General features: G+C 37.1%; 1 pseudogene; it reads left to right on the forward strand.

Annotated features, from left to right (window-relative positions):
• The first annotated feature begins 6,829 nt into the window (after positions 1-6,829).
• Positions 6,830-9,035, forward strand: LOC116549639 (annotated as a pseudogene).
• Positions 9,036-10,868: the final 1,833 nt, after the last annotated feature.

The following is a 10,868-nucleotide window of genomic DNA, read 5'->3' on the forward strand; positions in this document are numbered from 1 at the left end:
AAGGTGGATTTTCAGAAATGGGAATGCTGAACACTTTACGATTCCTGATTAAATAGACATATATCTTACATATGAGAAAACTGAGGCTCAACAAATGTAAATGATATGGTACAAAGAGATGAACAAATGGAAACCTGAAATGGAACCCCACAGTGCTTCTCTATAACCAAGGAAGTTGCTTTCCCTTCTCTTTGTCGCTGACTTTCTGCTCCTCTACTCACTAAACAGTAGTTTCCATTAGCAAGCCCACCTGCTAGCAGCCTTGCTTCTATTCCACTGGGGATATCCCCCTCCTTAAAAGACAGGCATGGGTGAGTCAGGGAGAGTCCTCTACCAAGAGGGGCAGTGCTTAGAGCTGACAGTTAATTCTGAAATATGTCAAAGATGTCAGGGAGAGTTCTAAACTCAAGCCAAAGAAGGCTGTCCAAATGAAGCTCTCCATCTACAGAGCCCTATTTTCCCCTAAAAAAATCTGCTGCATATTGTTCTATCTCTTTGCCTTTTTGCCTTTCTTTGAAATAGCTCACCTCTCCTATTACCAATTAAAGTGCTGCTTTTGCTCATATTATTAACCTAACCAATGATAGTGTTATAAGCATAGTATTTCTTTCATTTCTTTTACTCTTCAGGATAATTTACTTGTTTTCTTGTTTTTGGTTCACAAAGACACTTTTCCTCAATTTTTTTTTTTTTTTTTTTTTTACTTTAAGTTCTGGGATACATGTGCAGAATGTGCAGGTTTGTTACATAAGTATACATGTGCACCTATCGATCCGTCATCTATGTTTTAAGCCCCACATGCATTAGGTGTCTCTAATGTTCTCCCCACCCTTGCCCCCAACCCCCCAATAGGCCCCAGCATGTGAAGTTCCCCTCCCTGTGTCCATGTGTTCTCATTGTTCAACTCTCACTTATGAGTAAGAACAAGTGGTGTTTGGTTTTCTGTTCCTGTGTTAGTTTGCTGAGAATGATCGTTTCCAGCTTCACCCATGTCCCTGCAAAAGACATGAACTCATCCTTTTTTTGGCTGCGTAGTATTCCATGGTGCATATGTGCCACATTTTCTTTATCCAGTCTGTCATTGATGGACATTTGGGTTGGTTCCAAGTCTTTGCTATTGTGAACCGTGCTGCAATAAACATGCATGTGCATGTCTTTATAGTAGAATGATTTATAATCCTTTGTGTATATACCCAGTAATGGGATTGCTGGGTCAAATTTTGGTTGGAGATTCTCGAGCATTGCCGCATTGTCTTCCACAATGGTTGAACTAATTGACGTTCCTATCAACAGTGTAAAACCGTTCCTATTTCTCTACACCCTCACCGGCATCTGTTGCTTCCTGACTTTTTAATAATTGGCATTCTAAACAGTATGAGTTGGTATCTCATTGTGGTTTTGATTTGCATTTCTCTAATGACCAGTGATGATGAGCTTTTTTTTCATATGTTTATTGGCCGCATAAATGTCTTCTTTGGAGAAATGTGCAAAGACACATTTTTATGATTGGCTCTGTTTCTTGGATTTTTATTTCCTTATTTGCTATTATTCAGGATATCTACAGCTACCTAAAGTTTGGGTTATTTTCTAAATAAAGTAGTTATTTGTCTCTCTGTCTCACAATGATGAACACATAGTTGGTATTTAGTAAAGGCATCTTGGATTGGAAAAGAAATATTCTTTTGTTGAACCAATATTAACTGGACCAATCCATTAACCCTTAACCTATATAATCCATGTAACCAGATTGATAGATGCTGTAAGTGTAACTACTAATAACTACTAATAGCAACTTATAATGACAGAAAATTACTCTGTGTAAGCCATTGTTCTAGGATATTAACCTGGGTTAACTGATTTAATCCTTAAATTAATGCTACAGGGGAGAAACTGTTATTAGCCTCTTTTTTCAGAAAAGAAATGTGAGACACAGAAAAGTTAACTAATTTGTCCAAAATGAAGCAACTAAGAAGTGGCAGGACTAGGATTTGAACCCAGACCACCTGTCTTCAGTCTCTTAACCACTGCACTATACTAAGGATCACTATAATGTTATGTGATTTGCAAATGTAAACATAAAAACAAATTATTTGATTAAATTTGGAATTAATAGTTATTTTTTGGAATAGATTTGTTCATATAACTTCACAAATACATGGCCACTTTCTATTCAACAACTTTTAAAGAAATATTATATAATTCCGAAAAATGAGAGATAAACCAATAAGGTTACAATTCCACGAAATATTTTGTGCAAACCTATCTTGCTTGCACAAATGAATCAAAGTTCGTTCCTTACCTTTGACTAAACTTGACTTTCAGGATGATATACAGAGTATTTGATTTATCTTCCTAATTGTGCAAACTTAAAAGAAAATAGGATTCCAAACATGAATGACAGTGGCTGAAAAATTAGGAAATGAATATATTTGCATTTCTATAAAAAGAATACCCAACCCAGGAAATATCCCGGGCTGCATTTCTCCCCAAATGTTGGGGTATGCTTTCTTCACCACCATCCTATTTCCACCTGAGAAAGGAGGGAAATCTTGGCAAGTGACTGTAAAATTCCATTTTATTCTTGAAGTAAAATATGTCTTCTTTGTTCTTTAAGGTACTGCCTCTGTGCTTATAATTCTTAACAATTCTTCTTTTACAGGGACTCTTAGTGTCATAGAAACTGGTTGCCAAGAATTCAAAACCATCACAGGTCATAAGAAATTATATTTGAGTGAGAAGCTGCTAAAATTGTTTCATATCACCCAATTTCACATAGTGGAAATGCGAACAGGGGAACAGAGGTGAAATGTAAGCTTTTAAAGGAATGTTAACTGCTATCATCAGGGAAAAACACATATATATGTATACACACACACACATTACTGTCAGTAAAAATATGGATATGTTCTCTAGGATATATGGGACAAAGCCAGATGGGGAAAATGATGGAACAGAAAACAAAAGGCCAGACAATATGAAATCTCTGTTTAATAAACACAGCTGGGATGCAGCTGAAGTTGAGAAGACAGTGAAGCTACCTTTTTACTCACAAAGAAAAATTGCTAATAGTAGAAGTAAAATTGAATATTTGGTGAAACTGACATTTTCATGCCAACAAATAGGCATGATTATTTATTCTCAATAACTTAGCATTAAAGAGAAATTGCAGTAATTGATGAGTGCCTGAAGATAATGTCTACTGCCTTGCATGGGAAACATATTGATACAAAAATAAGAAATATGCAAACCTTTTGTAGTCATAAATGCATTTTTAAAAGGCAGCTATCAGAAATAACTCAATGCATTTGGGCATTTTAATGCATGCATGATATTCTTAATTAGGAAAGATAAGCATTTTTTAATAAGGACTTTTAATCTCAAAAATAAGATTTATTTTAATTATTCTTTTATGACCAAATGGTTTTATCTATGAGACAAATCAGTTAAACAAAAGTAGTTTCTTCTTGAAATACAGCTGTTAAAATATAGCATCATATATGCAAAAGTTGTGACATTAGTAGATTTATAGATTTTAATTTAAATTAATTTTAGTTTTTAAAATATTGACTGGAATGCATGGCACAATAACTCATTCTAACCCTAGCTATTATTCTGAGACATGACTTTCATTTTCACTTACCTTGGTAATTTAATATGATAGGCTTTATTAGCAGCATGAAATCAAAGAAAGATTCATTTATTATAACAATTATGATATTTTTATTTTTCAACAAGAATGCACACTTTGTTTTCCCAAGTTACCAGGCTTTCCTTCCTTCTACCAATGCTAAAGCTCAAGTAATGTAAATATTGCTTATCTTTCAAGATGGTAGCTGGATTTTGCATTCACCTCAAAACTTTTTTAGTTTTTTAGACACCTCAGCTAAAAACTTCATTTAAAGGTGACTATAGTTCATACCAACGCTTCCTCAATAAAGAAATTTCTTTATTAGCACCTCAAATACTGCCTTATAATGAAAATGCCCACTTTATAGAGTCAGACAGATTCTATACTTCAATTGAGAGCAGGAAATAGTGGAATTGTAGATTTTTTCTTATATAATAATCTCCTATTTATTTTATACAGCAAACATTTATTGAGCATCTACAATATATGAAACACTATGTAAATCCTTGGGTGGGATTCAAATATGAATAAGGCGCAGTCCCTGTCCTCAAGGGACTTATAATGTAGGAACAACATAAAGCATTGAGCAAGATATGTGGAAGGGGGTGGGGCTGGTAACGGGGAGCTAGGACAGCTTAATGATGAATGTGGTAGTAACCAGCAACAGGATCCCAAATTATATTTTGCTGTGGTAGTGGCTGGTTTTATTTTGGTATGGGTCATTGCAGATTCCTATCCCATGCACAGTATTAAAAACCATATCCAGGAAAACTAAAAATGAACAAACAAAACCAACAACAGAATAAAATATGTCATACCTTATGGAGGGGGGTGGTACTAATAATAATGAAGGTGGAAATAAATGCCTTAGCTGAAGAGTCTGGAGATTGGGAAGTCAGCAGCCTATTTCTGACTTCCCGCTTAAATCTGAACAAGGCACTTAACTGCTTTGCAACATAATATATCCACCGCTGAGATGATGTTAAAAATGTCTACTAATAGGAGTGCTAGGAAGACAATAGTGTTAACACTTGCTTATTTAATGAATGCAACTTGCTAGGTTTCAATGGTCTAAAATGCTCTACATACATCATCACATACATCATCCTATGTTGTGTTCTACATGAAGGGCACTCCCTGAAGTTGTGCAACTTGGCCAGCTGGGTGAAACGTCTTTCCCATGATCATGAGCTGGGATTCAAACCCAGCAGTCTTGCTTATAAATTCTTGGTCTTAAATACTAAACAGCACTCTCTCTCTGAGGATAAAGAGAAGATGATACAAATAGAAATATCAGAAGTGATTAAAATATTGAAAGTGCTGTTACTTCCTTGCACTGTATGGCAGAGTAAAGTCATTCTCCATGTAAAGGGTTTCTTCAAGACTATCCATTATGTTTTGCAAGGCATAGTCCAATTTCTTTCAAGGATTAGTCCCTTCAAATCAGCAGTGCTTGGAGAAACCTCCTCACTAATAAAAACATTGACAAGTCTCAATTGAATCATACTATATGGAATCAATGATGCAGGGATATAATATCTCAGATGGGATGGACATAATTAATTTCCCTGTTGATAGGACAGTGAAAAGATGAGCCACTGGCTAGGTTATTAAGTGCACTAATTTTTTTTAGCATATTCTTTATTCTTTGATGTGATGTAATAAATAAACAGACAGAGTTCATTTATCACTGTTCCATTTTAATATCTTCAAAGGTAACTTCATGGGATGGTTAGGGAAAATAATGGGCATTAATCTATCTATCCATCCATCCACATTGACTCAAAAACAACATTTGTTGTATTGTAGGTTCTGGAGTTCAAAGACAATTGAGAAATGGTCCTGCCCTCAGATAGTTGGGAGGAGGGAAAGAGACAAATCAAAAGATAATTAACACTTAGTGACAAGAACCAAAATAAACGAAGAACTATGGGAGATAGGCCTACAGAAGGCCAAGTAAATGAACAAAAGGAGGAATAAAAGGCTTCATAGGAACCAAACAATACAGAATCATCCCATCGAATAGGATGATTCCTTTATTCACAATAGCAAAGATATGGAATCAACCTAAATGGCCATCAGGGATAGACTGGATTTAAAAAAATGTGGTACATATACAGCATGGAATACTATGCAGCCATGAAAAGGAACAAGATTATGTCCTTTGCAAAGACATGAATGGAGCTGGAAGCCATAATTCTTAGCAAACTAATGCAGGAACAGAAAACCAGATACCACATGCGCTCACTTATAAGTTGGAACTGAGTGATGAGAACACATGGACACATAGAAGAGAATAGCACATACTGGAGCCTATTGCAGGGTGGAGAGTAGGAGGAGGGAGAGGATCAGGAAAAATAACTAAAGGGAACGAGGCTTAATACCTGGGTAGTGAAATAATCTGTACAACAAACCCCCATGAGACAATTTTACCTATGTGACAAATCTCCACGTGTACCCCTGAAAGTAAAATAAAATTTAAAAAAAAAGAAGGAAAAAGAAACAATGACCCCTGATCTGGGCCTTAGAGGTTATGTACAGTCTATATTGATAGGGTATTCTTAATGGAAAAGAAGCTTCCCTACCCTCAACCCCTGCCAAATTAAGTAAAGCAAAATGGCTTTATCTACATATTCTTTGAAAGGAAAATTAAAATCTCATTTTCTGAGATGTAAAAAGAACAGTTTATACTAGCTATTATTAGTTAATAAGACCATTGGCCAGGTCAGAGTAAATATGATACTCTGACATTATGAGGCTGACCAAGCATCAGGAGATCTCATTTCATATCCAGTCTGTGCCAGCTTATAATACAATCTTGGGCAATACAAATTGATATAATGAAAAGGAAAAAAGAAACCTAAAAAAATCCTGCTTGAACTGAATCCCTAGAAGATATTCATTGTGATCATTGGAAAGAAGTGCTTCTTCATTTTAGAAGGAAAGAAGGGAGGGAGGGTGAGAGGGAGGAAGAAAGGGAGAGAGAGGGAGAAAAAAGAGAAGGAAGAAGGGAGGGAGGGAGAGAGGGAAGGAAAGAAGGAAGGGAGGGAGGGAGGGAGAGAGGAAGGGAGGGAGGGAGGGAGAGAAAAGAAGGAAGGAAGGAAGGAAGAAGGAAGGAAGGAAGGAAGGAAGGAAGGAAGGAAGGAAGGAAGGCAGGCAGGCAGGCAGGCAGGCCATGGTCTACTCTTGCTGTTGTTCTTTTACTGTTCAAAGGTGGTTCCCTGGGTGGGGCCTGAGAGGAAAGACAGGAAACAGAAAGGTAAATCATCCTTCATTTGGAAAGTCCTTCCTAGAGATTTATAAGATTGGAGGTCCTGGAAATGTGACAGGGGACTGACTCAGGGGAGAGAATGGTCCATGTGAAGGGAGGATTGTGTAGGTAGTGGCGTGGAAGGCCAGGGAAGGTGAAGAAAAAAGTTAGTGATTTTGTGTTCACCTTTAAGTTGCTCTCTGTGGGGTTCTCTCTGTTGTGTTTGCTTGTGGTGCTTCTGAGGAATGGAGAAAGAGAAGCGATATCTCATGTGAGCCAAAGCTATCACCCTCAAGAGCAGGACCCACATCTGCTGTGACCACCTTCACGTCCCAGGGCTGAGAACAACGCTGGACACATATTGGGGCTTCAATAAGGAAGAAAGAGCAAAAAGAGGGTTTGTGAGAACATTTCATATATGGGAGTATTCATTAGTGTATCCATTGTGAAAACTAATCTGGTCATCTCTATTACATAAAATCACATGCCCTAAGATCAGCAATATCATTTCTGAGAAACTGTTTGCCAGAAATAAAATGACCAGTATGAAGGAATTTGTATACAGAAATGCCAACAGCAGCATTGTTGAAGGGTGGTCAAGAAATAAGGACACATAAATGCCGATCAAAGACATTTGACAGATAAGCAGACAGGTTCCAAAGCTCAGGCTCTGGATCCTGCCTGTTTGGACTTAATCTGGGCCCCCCACACACACACACTTACTGACTACAGTATGTGACTTGAGTAAGATATTTAGACTACCAGTGATTCAGACTGCTTATCTGAATATTGATGATGACAATACCTACTTCATATGTTTATTATAAAAAGCAAAGGAAATCATTCAGGTAGGGTGCTTAGAACAATGTCTTGCACTCGATAAATATTCTCATCAGTAGGGATGTGCGTGGGACAAAGAAAAGCAAAGCCAGAGCTGCACGCACTTTTTCTGCCTGCAGTGTCTCAGGTTCAGTCTTAAGGAACTGAGAACTTAATCTTCCAAAATGCCAAAAATACCATCTTATGCCCCAGCTCCTGCAACACAAATGCTCAGCACACCAGGGTTTGTGGGATGCAATCCATACAATCATCTCGCCTACAACAACTATGAAGAAACTCTTATGAACCTTATATGACCTGGGCAGCAACAGCCGGGTCAGGGCATCCTCAGAATTATTATTCCAAAACCAGATAAGCCACTGATGCCCTACACAAGGTACAGCAGAAAGGTCTGGGACCAAGTAAAGCCTTCCAACCCTAACCTAAAGTTGTGGGAGATTTGCAAGATTATTGGCGGCATGTGTCAAGATCTTACTGATGAAGAGAAACAAGAATATTTAAACGAATATGAAGCAAAAAAGAGTACAATCAATCTATGAACACCCATCATAACTCCCCTGTGTACCTTGCTTACATAAATGCAAAAAGTCCTGTAGAAGCTGCTTTAGAGGGAGAAAGTCAACAGAGACAGTATTGCATAGAAAATGAAGAACCTTATATGAGCCTTCCCTGCTGAAGATCCAGATGATTATGATGTTGGCTTTTCAATGAAGCATCCAGCCACCATCCATTTCCAGAGAAACCACCGCCTCATCAGTGAAATCCTTAGTGAGAGTGTGGTGCCAGACATTCAGTCAGTTGTCACCACAGCTAGAATGCAGGTCCTCAAACAACAGGTCCAGTCCTTAATGGTTTGTCAGCGAAAACTAGGAAGCTGAACTTCTTCCAATAGAGGAACAACACCAGAAGAAGGGGAAATTCCTGGAAAGCTCAGATTCATTTAACAATGAACTTAAAATGTTGTGCTGTCTGAAGGTAGCACTGGATCTGGAGGAAATTGCAGCTGAGATTGCACAGGCAGGTGAACAGACCCGCAAAAGGCAGGAGAAAAGGGAGACGGAAATGGCTGAGCAAGCTGAGTGCAGTCAGAGGAGCAAGTGGCAGCAAACAAAGGTGAGGAAAAGAAAGATGATGAGAACGTTCCAACGGAGACAGAGGAGACGACACCTTGAAGAAACAACAGGAAGCCAACAGAACGGTGAAGAAGGCAGATCTACTCCTGAGGACAGGAGAGCAGGCAGGAGGGGGTCCACACTACAGCAGAGGAAGGAACCAGCATAGTAACACTGGCTCAGACAGCAATGGTGCAACAGTGGACGGGCCGCTAACAGATCCCATACTAGAAGATGAGAAAAAAAGAATAGATGTTGCCTTGTTTTATGTGTTCTAAATACTTTCTTTTAATGAAAAAAAATGCTTTTTAGTTTTAATGTTTAAAAAAATTCTCATTAGTATCACTTATTATTTGCTCATAAGAACATAGAGAAAAGTGTAAAAATTTATTCGCCACACTGTAAGCCTTGGCGATGGGACTAGGAGGGAGAGAAGTGACTAACTTTATATATACACCATCCTCTACTGTTTAATTTGTTGTAAGACATGTGTTAATATAGCAATTTGAAAATCAAATCCAATAAAATATTTTTAAAGAGTAAAAACATAATAGAAAAAAGGTCGAGATAGACCAGCCCTACAATACATTAAGGCATTTTGCAGAAACAGGTGGCTCGAGTAGTTAAAGGTGTTCCAGGGAAATAGAATGGAAAGGTCTGAAGTAGGCTTCAGTGGATATAAGGCTTTATTATAGGCTAAGGTGATATTTCTAACCTTTACAGAAATGTGGGATTATTAAAAATGGTACAGACACAATTGGTTAGCATTTTTTTCGGGAAAAAAAATGTTTAGTTTCTCCCCAGTACCTTAAACTGAAATAAATACCAGATATATCAAAAAGTTAAGTTAAAAACAAAGAAAAGGCAGAAGAATATTTTTCTAATTTTGAGGCAAAGAGAGCCCTTTTAAACATCTAAACAAACAAATCTTAAGGAATAAAATAGAAATGGCTATATAAACTTTTAAAACTTCTATATAACTTCCTTATCCAAGCTTTAAAAAACTATGAGTTAAAAGACAAATGAAAACCTGAAATGATGCTCACCATGTGCTGACTGTAAAGATAATTTATAAATAACATGAAAATGATGAACACCCCAGTATAAAGAGAATGGGCAGAAGAAGTGAGAAGACAATTTGCAAAAGCAGTACAGATGAACATACAAAAAACCATTCAGTGTTTTTAATAACCAAATGGAAATCCAAACAAGAAATACCATTTTTACTTATAAAATTGATTCCTTTTAAAGGTTAACTTCTGGAAGACTGCTTTAATTCGTGAAGTGCCAAATGCCTCCATCCTGGTAGCAGCCATCGCCACCTGTTGGTGGCACTCAGACATGACTCACCTTTGCTCTGAGTCACAGCTTTGTGCCTTTCGGAGAAAGCTTCTAAGTCAAAAGTTAGAAACATCTTTACCTCCATGGTGTGATAGGTGGGGAAATGGCTTTTCATTCTGTGCTGCCAGAGGGATAAAATAGTACCTCTATGGAGAACACTTAGCAATATAAAAATTATTTTATGTGTTAATTATTATTTAATGAATAAGTTTGCAAGAAATCTTAAGAAAATAATCTCACGCAAGAGAAAGAAATCATCTACTATCAACAGCAGGTCTGTTAAATAAATAAAATTAAATGAATTTAGTAAAATAGTGATATATAAAAACATGAAAAGTATTTACTACATCAAGCTAAGGTGTGGGGAGGGGAAGGAAACGGCAACGTTCTATGTAGATTTGTCAGTTTTCTTATTTTATGTCTGAATTTATAGATGGAAAATGCTGAAAGTGATTATCTCTGGGAGGTAGAATTTAAAACGCTTTAATTTTCTTTTTTCCTTTGGGCTTGTATATGTTTTATGTTTTTTATATTTTCTGCAATAAATACCTACTGCTTTTGTAACCAGAAAAGAAAATTATTTTAAAAAATGATGGTAGTCAAGGGCAGGGAAGAAAAATAGTCTATAGATTTGCTAAGTTATTTTAGTCACTGTAATAGGTGAAAGTGACAAAATGAAGTTTCTGAGTGTCAGAAG

Source organism: Sapajus apella, unplaced genomic scaffold (genome assembly GCF_009761245.1).
Source record: "Sapajus apella isolate SASKATOON/1434 unplaced genomic scaffold, GSC_monkey_1.0 scaffold6, whole genome shotgun sequence".
Classification (NCBI taxonomy): domain Eukaryota; kingdom Metazoa; phylum Chordata; class Mammalia; order Primates; family Cebidae; genus Sapajus; species Sapajus apella.